The following is an 11,682-nucleotide window of genomic DNA, read 5'->3' as shown; positions in this document are numbered from 1 at the left end:
CCCCAGTCTCCCCCACAATTAAGCTGTGTGAGCACAGTCAGATATTATACATAGATGATGCAGCACACTGGGCTGAGCACAGATATGGTATGTGACTGAGTCACTGTGTATCGTTTTTTTCAGGCAGAGAACGGATTATATTAAATAAAACTGCACTGGTGGTCACTGGTCAGTGGTCAGTCACTAGTAAACTCTGCACTCTCTAGTACTCCTAAGCTCCAGTAAATCAAGTGTCTCTGTCTCAATCTCACTCTCTCTCTTCTAATCTAAATGGAGAGGACGCCAGCCACGTCCTCTCCCTATCAATCTCAATGCACGTGTGAAAATGGCGGCGACGCGCGGCTCCTTATATAGAATCCGAGTCTCGCGAGAATCCGACAGCGTCATGATGACGTTCGGGCGCGCTCGGGTTAACCGAGCAAGGCGGGAAGATCCGAGTCGCTCGGATCCGTGTAAAAAAAGCTGAAGTTCGGGCGGGTTCGGATTCCGAGGAACCGAACCCGCTCATCTCTACAAAAAACGCAGACTCCAGCATCAAGGGATTTGGAATATGCCAGCCATTTGAATTGTGACAGATAGTCATGTTGGAATTTGCGTTGCTTTCCATACAATGGCTTCTTTGGAAATTGAAAATCTTTTGGGGGTTAATAAAAATTCTCTAGAACATTGAACTTCTCTGCATCAGGGAATGAGATAGAGCAATGCTAATGCCTGGTTGAGATGGATTAAGCTGTTCAACATGAAGAATGCTTGGTGCATTCCCTATGTCTGCAGAGGACATTCTTGCCTCATCCTCTGAGCATCCTTCTGAGACACCTGGACATTCGTCTAAGTTTTGTTCTGCAGAGGATGCTCCTGCCTCACTCTCAGCGTTTCCCTCCAAAAGAACTGTACCAGGGTGCTTTACCAAACAGCTTTCAGAAGCAGTGGAAGCCGTCAATGATGGCAGCGCTGTAGCTTTTGAAACTGCTTTAAAATATTTCTGGATAGCACCCTTTTGTTTACATGACCGCTTAGACATTGTTCTTATGTCGAAAACAACTTGGTACTTTTCTGTAAGATACAATGAAAGTAAAAATTTGTAAAATTTATATATTTTTTTTCATATATGCTATTATCTTGTATGAAACAAAACACATCTCTACCACAGACTAAAACAACAGAATAAATATCTTACACTAAAACAAGCAACAATACCCCCAGCATTGATGCTACACATTAAATCAATCAGAGAAACCCACCATGAAAACTAGAATTGCTACCAAACATCTATACATATAATAAAACTGTAATGGTTGTGTCTGTACATAGCATGATTTTTAAAAAAAAAGAAATATACTTCTAAAATAATTGGAAGTTATGTCTGTCTGTCCATTCCGGCATCGCGCAAAAACTACTGAATTAATTTAGAAGGTGTTTTCACTATATTGTATTGCTTAGTGACCTAGAAAGAAATGGAGGTATGTTTGATCTCGACGTGACATAAAGAAGCAATAAAGGAAAAACCAGGTGCTTGACACTCAGTGCGTGCAGGTTGAAGTCCAAAATGACTATATATACAGTGTGTGTATATATATATATATATATATATACACACACACATATATACATACATACACACACACACACACACACACACACACACACAATAATACATGCATATGTTGCCCACCATGAACGCAAAGTAAAATTAGTTCTGCTGAGCAATAACAGACATCTACGTGATCGAAGCCGCAGGCAAACGCTAGTAAAAAAATAAGATGCTTTAGAAAATTCACCAGGGCTGCCATCAGAAATTATAGGATGGGGCTCAGTACAAACCAAACTCTTATTCTTATTTTTGCCGGATAACAATCTCTTTATGATAGATTAAATACACCTCCAGTTCTACCAAATATTTATAGAATTTTTATTTTGTAGCACTAGAGGTGTATGTAATCTAGCTTAAAGACATTATTACTTTAAATATATGAGTGATATCACACCCAGCACCTAACCCCTTCCATAGGGCTTGAACTAACTAGATGCTGCTCTCCTGACTCCCGTCTGCACACAGGGACAGCTGCTTTGCCCTCCTCTCTGCATACCCGTACAGGCTCCTAGCTCCTCTCCTTTGTCAGGGTCACAGTTGCATGACGTTCGCAACCAGAGCACTGCTTTCAGGGGAAGGAGCACTGCCGCTGATGTTAATCAGTGCTCCACTAGGAAAGACACAGAACAGGGCAGCAGGGAGGTCATAGAATGGGGCAGCAGGGAGTACACAGAACCGGAAAGCAGGGAGGACACGGAATGGTGGACAATGGAGGAAGTGCCCCCTTCAGGGCTGGAGCCTGGCAGCAACTGACTCCATTGTCTCCGACAGTTCCGTGCCTGACTTACAGTACAAGACAATGCAGAAGAGGGATATGATATACAGTATAAACATTTCTACATCAGCGTACATAACACTCAAATATGCAGCAGGAACTGAGGGTAATGTTCCATTGTAAGGGGTATGGAGTAGATGATAGTCTAAGTAAGAGAAGGAAAATTACATGAGGGAAGAGGACCCTGCTCGTGAGAGCTTATATTCTAAAGTGGAGGGGCAGACAGACAGGGGTGACATAGATGGGGTAGTGAGCATGGAACAGAGAGTTAGGATGAGAGATGGCGGTGTGTGATGAAGAAGTGAGTCTTTAGAGTCCGTTTGAAGTTTTTTAGAGAGGTGAATATATATATATAGGTAGCATATTCTGATGTCCGGTACTCCTTGCCTCCCTTCTATACATGACCCGGTGCCATCCAATTTAAATGATAATCAGCAACGTGGATGTGTCGGCGGCACTCGTGGATACAAATTACAAGAATTACTTTTGCGTAGCTTCTACATTCCCGAAACAGTTTTGATTAATAAAACCGAAACGTAGACGCTATGCAATAGTACTTCTCGTAATTTGTATCCACAAGAGCCGACGACATATATATATATATATATATATATATATATATCTCCTTATGACATAGCACTCCTCTCAGTATATAATATAATGTGAGTGCATGTGTCTTCATAAATAAAAAAGCTCCAGAATATACAACTGATTAGCAGGCAGCACTCATTGCCGTAATAATCATGTAAAAGACTAATGGTTCCCCGACGTTTGAATGTTATTCAATTCCATATTAGGTGGTCTGGAACAGTGGCGTGCAGTGAGCTCAGTGGCTGGTGAGACACTACAGTCATAATGCCTGCCGAATCCTGTCGATGACCCCTACCGCCACCGAGGCAATGCCCGCTATTGCCCCTGTGCCGATGCCTGCTGCCATACCCAATGGCTTACAAACTCACCCACCATCAACTGACCCAGCCCTCCGCCACTAATTTGCATCTTAGTCCGATGCCTGCTGCCTGCCTGCTCATCATACTTTTTATAGGAAAAAAAAAATAGTGTTTGGGACTGGGAAGGGAGTGGGAGGAGGACATGAATACAATTTTGTTGTCATGGGCTTCCATTAACTTAATGGAAAAGGATCTGAATGGGTTAAAAAAAATTTAAAACAAAATGCTTGAGGTCCCCCCTCCTAAGTATAACCAGCCTTGGGCTCTTTGAGCTGGTCCTTGTTGTTTAAATACTGTGAAAAAAATTGGACAGGGGTTCCCCGTATTTAGACAACCAGCACCGGGCTCTTAGTCCGGTCCTGGTTCCAAAAATACGGGGGACACAAGATGTAGGGGTCCCCCATATTTTTAAAACCAGCACGGGCTCCACTAGCCAGGGACAAATTGCCACAGCCGGGGGACACATTTATGTAGGTCCCTGCGGCCATGGCATTACCCCCCCAACTAGTCACCCGTGGCTGGGGGTTCCCTGGAGGAGTGGGGACCCCTCAAATCAAGGGGTCCCCCCTCCAGGCACCCAAGGGCCAGGGGTGAAGCCCGAGGCTGTCCCCAGCACCCCTGGGCGGTGGGTGCCGGGCTGATAGCCATAAGTGTGTTTAAAAAAAGAATATTGTTATTTGTTGTGGAACTACGAGAACCTCAAGTACCAGCATGCGAGGAAATAATGGGCCCACTGGTACCTGTAGTTCTACATCAAAAAAATACCCAAATAACAACAGAACACACACACCGTGAAAGTAAAAATGTATTAAAACACACTTACGCACTCACACATACATACTTACCTACATCCCACGCCGAGAATCACATCCACTTGTCCAGTAGAATCCAATAGGGGTACCTGTAAAAAAGAGAGAGAGAGAGATTACTTACCTATATCCCACGCCGGTCACATCCACTTGTCCAGTAGAATCCAATAGGACCGGTACCTGTAAAAATGACAATATTTACAAACTTTGTTCTTGATCAATATACAGGAGGGGGGAGAGGAGAGAGACCGTGATCATTACCCCCATTACTGGCAGCATAACCATTCCTCTCCCCCCGTTCCCTACACAGACAGACAGCACACACAGGAAGCATGATCATCCCCCCCACCACCAACAGACAGACAGCAGGGACACTCACTCATGTATCAGTATTATGCAGAGCTGGCGCACCCCCCCCCCCCCTTCCTCCCAGGTTCCCGCACTCATGCTGGCCGCTGGTGGCGGCCAATGACCGCATCAGTTATTATGCAGAGCCTGCCTGCGCACCCCCCCGGTTCCCGCACTCACTGCTAGCCTCAGAATGCCGCGATCATCCGTCCTGGTCCCCGCTGACTGCGCCGCTGGAGTCTGCTCACTCAGTAAGTCCCGTGGCGCGGTTGTCTGCTTGCAGGGAGAGACTCAGCCTGAGAGGAGCTGCTGCAGCTCCCCCTACATGCAGTAGCCAGCTGCCTCTCAGTGTGCAGCTGCGCAGAGGGAGACACTGACTGCCCGCAATGTAGACAAAAAAAAAAAGTCAAACAGCTGTTCGATAGATCGGCGTCTTGGGGGAGAGTTCTAGGTACTTGGAAACCCCCCCTGCGTGCGCACCTGTCACATGTGAAAGTAACACTCACAGTAAAAAAAAAAATAGAAACAAGATTTATTTGGATTTTTTTTAAGAAGTCCTAATGAACATTTCTATTTATTGATTTATTTATTTATTAGCTGAGCCACATTTAATTGGTTCTTTCACTTTGAAATCTGTGTAGCATGTAAATAGACTTTGTAGAAATCTGTGTAATGTAGCTTGGGATCATTTGCCTGCAGTTGTGCATAGGGGGTCATTCCGAGTTGTTCGCTCGTTGCCGATTTTAGCTATACTGCTATTAGTCGCTTACTGCGCATGCGCAAGGTTCGCATAGTGCATGCGCTTAGTTATTTTACACAAAAGTTAGGTATTTTACTCACGGTGTAACAAAGTATTTTCATCGTTCTGCAGATCAGTGAGTGATTGACAGGAAGTGGGTGTTTCTGGGCGGAAACTGCCCGTTTTCTGGGAGTGTGCGGAAAAACACAGGCGTTTCAGGGAAAAACGCCGGAGTGGTTGGAGAAACGGGGGAGTGTCTGGCCGAACGCTGGGTATGTTTGTGACGTCAAACCAGGAACGAAACTGACTGAACTGATCGCAATGTAGGAGTAAGTCTGGAGCTACTCAGAAACTGCTAAGAATTTTCTATTCGCAATTCTGCTAATCTTTCGTTCGCAATTCTGCTATGCTAAGATACACTCCCAGGGGGCGGCGGCTTAGCGTGTGCAATGCTGCTAATAGCAGCTAGCGAGCGAACAACTCGGAATGAGGGCCACAGTTCGCTGATGTGGGGATGTACTAACCAGTGGCGTAAGTTCGTCCCAGGTGCCCGGAGGCAAGATAAATGTTGGTGCCCCCCCTTCCCATGCCGACTCTTTGTAAAACAAATTTGAACCTGATTTACGGTTATGCAGGCAACAAAAATATAAGTAAGCATATCTAGTATGCAAAATGACGTACAATTGAAAGTCCAGGGAAGAGTCAAACAAATTATGATTTATTAACATGTAACTGAACACGTTATCAATTATATTTAAACAAAGTGAGTTGAACATAGTGATTCAGTATAAAGTCTTCTACACACAAAATATAAATAATCCAGCAATGTAGAGTTGCTCAGAAAGGTTTTTGACGGGCCCTTGAGTCCGCGAAAATGTCAATTAGTTTTTCTGTGTCCACACTATTTAATCGTTGGTTCTCTATTGATAAAATTGCAAGGGAGCTCAATCTGGTTTCAGACATTGTGCTGCGCAAGTATGTTTTAATGAGCTACAACTTCGAAAAGCTTCTTTCTGCTGATGCAACTGTGATAGGAAGTGTTAAATACAACAGGCTTGCAGTGATCACTTCTGAAAAACTGCTGGACAATTCCGGATGATTGATCAATAGGAACTCACCTAATTCTTTGATAGAATTAATGGTAGTAAGTTTTACACTAAGTGTCAATTTAAATAGCACTAACTGGTCAGCAAGCTCATCAGAAATATCTTCAGAATACTGGTTCGTGAGAACCTTTTGAGAGCCCGATCAGTTCCTCAACACTTCTCAAGAATGATCTTCGGCTGTATGCACATAAACAGTTTGTATGTCTTCTGCATTGCCTGAAACCGGGTTTCCATTTGAGTAATAGTGATGTCGATAACTGCATTAAAAACTTCCCCTTGAAAGCGTTTCTTAGCAGACTGTAGCCTAGAATCCCTTGAGAGATCATCGTGGAAGCTTTTGACTTGACAAATCCATTTTGATGGAAAGAACATGCATTCTATGCCCCAACTATTTGCTAACTCCTTTGCCAAGGACAACGTAGTTTCCCAGTTGTTGCGTAATTCAATCATATCCTGCACAAATGACTGCAGTAGCACAACAGCAGTGTTTAGATCACTTGACTGTGACTGCATTGTCTTTGATATTATGTCCAGTGGTCCAAGTATCTTTGACAGCAAAATCACTGTTACAACAGTGGAAAAACTTTCAAAATATTTCTTTAGTGACAATGCTTCACATTTTCCCTCACCGTTCTTCCCGGTAAATGACAAGATGGTCAGCAGCTTCATAACATCAAAAAATCTGGTCCGCGGAGCAAGTAAGGCTTGATTCCTGGATGACCAGCGAGTAGGGCAAAGTCGCTTTAGAGTAATTGAGCAGTTGCCTTCCCTTTGTAGACGATGCCACCTACTGATTGCACTGAAGAAGACGTATAGTCTTTCAAGCAGATCAAAAAAATGCCTCAAATCCTGTACATGCTCCACTGCATCGTTGATGACCAGATTTAAAGCATGAGCACAACAATGAATATACTGAGCTTTTGGTGCCTTCTGCTACATCAGAGTCTGGACTCCACCATATGCCCCACTGTTATGCACACCAGTGCCAGCAGGAATGTACTGGTGTCTGAACGGTGAGGGATGCAAAACAAATGAACTCACAGACAGACTGGGGAATATGACATTACATACACAGAAGGTGATAGGGTAACAAAATAAACACAAAGTGAACAGGGAAGCCCAAAGGCTAAGAAACTGGGTGTCTCCCTAGTATTAGGAATGCTCAGATGGAAAGAAGCGAGATGTAGTGATTTAATACATAGAGAACCCGAAATGCTGTTGCTAAGGGCAACAGCAAAACCCTAAAGGGTTACCAACGGGTGTGGCAGTAAACTCCTTGGTCAGAGATGGAATAATAGACACAAGGAGAGTCTCCACAATCCTAGTCCTCACTTGCAGTGCACTGGTTCAGCTTACTGCCACTAAACTGACACCTGAACACCTTGCACAGTGAGAAAGGATTTTGGCAGGCTAGTCTGAGAGTACAGCCGCAAACCTGCTAGGTTCACAGAGTAGCAAAAGAACCCCAGCAGGTTAAACGACTGACTCCAGTCTTACTGCTAGGTCTGGATTGGCAGAGTGTAATACCAAATCCCAAGGCCTATTTGCAGTAAGCAACAAACAAATACAAAGTTTACACAGTACTAGCTAGCTTTCAGGAACTGACTAACCAACAAAGATTCAGCAGCATCTGCCTAACCTGAGAAGAGGGTTTATATAGCAGGTGCTGTCCACGCCCTACTCAGACCTCACAGACTGTGAGCACAAAAACCAGCACCGGATCCCCTGCCGTGCACAGAGACTGTAACCACTGCACAGCAAAAGACCCGAACCGGAGTATCAGCTACGCTCAGGTTACTCCGCTAGCACTTGTCTCCCGGTTGCCATGACGACGTGGCAGCACAGAGCAGGAGACCCTAACACCCACTCATGTTGGCTGCCCCATCGTATCCTTGCCCTCTTAACTTCCAAAGTTCTGTGATATTTTTAATTTCTTCCATTATGACTGCTGCCAGATCATCTGCTTTTTGACTTTTTACTTCACTGTTTCCCACAAAAGATTTGTTAATTCTCAGAGTGACTGGTATACCGTCATGATTCTTCTCAATTGTGACATAACGAAATATCTTGCTCAGTTGGTCTGTCTTTGAAATGTCCATTGTGGTGTCCATAATAACAGAGACAAATGGAGCATGTGCTATTTCAGCTATGATTTGCTGCTTCACATGATTGGCAAGAATTTCAACAATCTCATTCTGAATGGACCCACTTAAATATTTTGTGGATCCCTTTGGCTTGCTCAGTAGGTTTTCAAGTACTGGATCATATCTAGCTATCAGATTAATAAATTCAAGAAAGTTTTCACGTGAGCCAGGCACAGGATTATCCTCTTCATCATAAACATACTCGCGATGACCTCGAAATGCTAGATTGCATCTTGAAAGCGTAATGATGACATTTACAACACGATCCAGTACAAGACGCCAGTATTTCCGGTTTTCATATATTTGCTTGTTGGCCAAGAGATCCACAGTGGCATCATTTTTCCAGGTATTGTACACCTGATGTGCTGAAGAATTCTCATGCCTCTCGACGCTGCGTGGCAGATTTTTCCAATCATTTGTTCCCTCAGTCCATGCTTGATTCTGTGTTGTACTAAATAGCCAACATGGAGTGCAGTAGCATTTGTCAGCAATTGGACTGTATGAAAGCCATATTCTTGGTAAACTTAAGCCAGACTTTGTGTGGCGTGTGTAAAAGTGTTCGCTGAAACTGCGACCTTTGCTACAGCCATCTTTCTGTTTTGGGAAAGGGCCCTTTGGCTGATAGAAGCCACTCTGAACAACAAATTGCTTTTCGAAAGACTTCAGTGCTCTCGCTCCAAAATGAGCTCTGTCAGCAGACGGTGGTAAATTCTCTGCTGTTGTAGTATTTTCACAATCTCTTTCATGTGTTTCAGCATGTGTTTCAGCATCCTTCTGTCCTTCAATTGCTTCTTCGGACCCATCAAGTAGTTCTATAGTTGGCTCTCCTGTATCTTGCTGAATCTCTCCCTCATTCTGCTCTTCCTGATATTCTTCAGTCTCTTCTGATGATGTACAGGTGTCCAAAGTTTTCTGAGATGGTTTACCAAAATTAGTACTAAGTTTTGGAATCTTTTGCAATAGTTCTCTTTCTGAAGTTTGTTTGCGTTTGTTAATTCTCCTTCGTGCAGCACCGCTGAGTTTTCCTTTACCAGGATTTGCAGACATGGTCCAGGTTAGCTTTTCTTAAAGTAGTCTGTAAATTCTAATAAGTAGAGGACAATAAGCTGACAGAAATAATAATAATGTACAAGTCTCCCACAACACTGTACAACATTTAAAGTGTTTCCAATATGAAAATAGGTACTTCTAAATGTGTTAATATTGCCGACAATTTTGGTTGTGTGTGGTGATTATCCACCCAGAAATGCCAAATGACTTCAAACGCAAAGACAGCCTACTATCACATTTTAAATTATATTAAATTCATCAACTTCTTAAGGCTGAAAACTTCTACTGAGTCCTACACGATAATGAGAAAGTGACATGGGAAGCCTTGAAATGTGTTGTGCATGGCTCTTCTATGTTGAGATTGTAAACAACCTTCTAGAAAAGTATCATCATTAGGTTGCAACATGTCACTCATAATCCACTCTCTTGACCCTGTGGAATGCCCTCCCACGCACAATAAGACTCTCCTCTAGTCTCCAAACCTTCAAGCGTTTCCTGAAAACTCACCTCTTCAGACAAGCTTATCAAATTCTGGGCTCACCCACATAATCTTCAGTGTCTCCTCTCTAATTAAAGCTATACAATCCACACATAACCTCACATATTTTGTCTTTCTTCACTTTCACACCCTCCAGACCCCAGGCAAATATTGCTGAGTGACCATATCATACAGCCCATTAAGTACCTTTGCAATCTGGAAAGACCATTATGCAATAGGTAGCACCTATCCTTGTGTGTCAATGTCTATTTCCCTGTAGAGTGTAAGCTTGCGAGCAGGGCCTTCCAACCTCTAGGTCTGTCTGTTATTACCCAGTTTTGTTCTATTACTGTTGTTCCAATTGTAAAGCACAACAGAATATGCTGCACTATATAAGAAACTGTTAATAATAATTTTAGATGCATACTCTAATTTACTGGCAAGCCACCATACAATATTAACAGCGCTTAAGTTACCTATTTCTTAAGCTGGGTACACACCTGAGCGATGGATTGGCCGCAAGCCTGATGGGCTCAACCGATCCAATGATTTGTTAAGTGCTATGCACAAATTATATTGTGCATATACACCAATATACCGGCTAACATGTCTGGCCACAGTAACTGGTAGCTATGTCACTCTCTGCAGTTGTTTGGCCAGCATATGGGTGGGTTGGTCATACAGACAGCCAGATGTACTGATTTATCTGCAACATATATTGGCATCGGCTGTGCTGCAGAGCTGACGCAAAATGTCTGTGAACGATGTCGTTCACAGACATATCTTTGTGATATGTCGTTTGTCAGCTGAACAAACAACATATCACATAGTGTGTACCCAGCATTAAACATCACAGTGACCTGACCGTAACAATGGAAAAAAGACTCCTGCTCACCGCCACCTACGGCTATGCAGGATCTTAATGCCCAGTGAAGCTGATCCTGCTTCTGCACGCCCGGATGCACTTGGCTCCTCTGTCAGGGTGTAATCTTATTTAGTTGGTGTCAATTCCAAAGCTCTGTCTGTACAGGGATGAGGATTTAAATTAAATACAGTAGCAGTTATTATTGGTTATATTTTTATCACTGCATTTACAGTGTACTCCACCTATAGCATATTTTCATATCCACAAAGTGCACACATTTATATCCGACACATTATCATGCCACAACAATACATTCCCATTTTTGTTCCCCAGCCATAAGCCCCCATAACATAAAAACACAGAATTGATGGCAGATAAAAAAAACCACTTGGCCCAGCTAGTCTGCCCTAAACACAAGTATACACACACACTTACACACTACGGTTATTTTTTTATTGAGAGCCAATTACCCTACCAGCATATTTTTGAATTGTGGGAGGAAACTGGAGAACCCAGAAGAAACCAACGCAAGCACAGGGAGGATATACAAACTCCACACAGTTAGGGCAGGAATAAAACCCATGACCTCAGTGCTGTGAGGCAGTAATGCTAACCATTACACCATCCGTACTTCTGTTTTCTTTTTTAATAAACTTATATCGTACTGTAAGCAAAAAAAAATAACAATAAAAACCATACAGCAGACAATGAATAGGTTGTTAATTAAAACCTACAATTAAATAAAGAAATGCACATCTTTGCCTTTGGGAAGTGGCCTATTCAGGTGTCAACATATTGTTTTTGTTCTCTTATTAACTATTTATGCT

At 43.1% G+C, this 11,682-nt stretch overlaps 1 protein-coding gene across 1 annotated transcript in view; it reads right to left on the bottom strand.

Moving 5' to 3' along the window:
- Nucleotides 1–517: 517 nt before the first annotated feature.
- The window catches only part of LOC134936543 (nodal homolog 2-A-like), a 74,313-nt gene continuing 63,148 nt past the window's right edge, over nt 518–11,682 (bottom strand). Inside the window, exon 5 of the transcript XR_010180513.1 lies at nt 518–1,053. The gene's annotated coding sequence lies outside the window, so the exon portion shown is untranslated. The remainder of the gene's footprint in view (nt 1,054–11,682) is intronic.

Source organism: Pseudophryne corroboree, chromosome 6 (assembly GCF_028390025.1).
Source record: "Pseudophryne corroboree isolate aPseCor3 chromosome 6, aPseCor3.hap2, whole genome shotgun sequence".
In the NCBI taxonomy this organism is placed as follows: Eukaryota; Metazoa; Chordata; class Amphibia; order Anura; family Myobatrachidae; genus Pseudophryne; species Pseudophryne corroboree.
The sequence above is the reverse complement of the archived record's forward strand: the minus strand, read 5'-3'. Positions and strand labels throughout refer to the sequence as shown.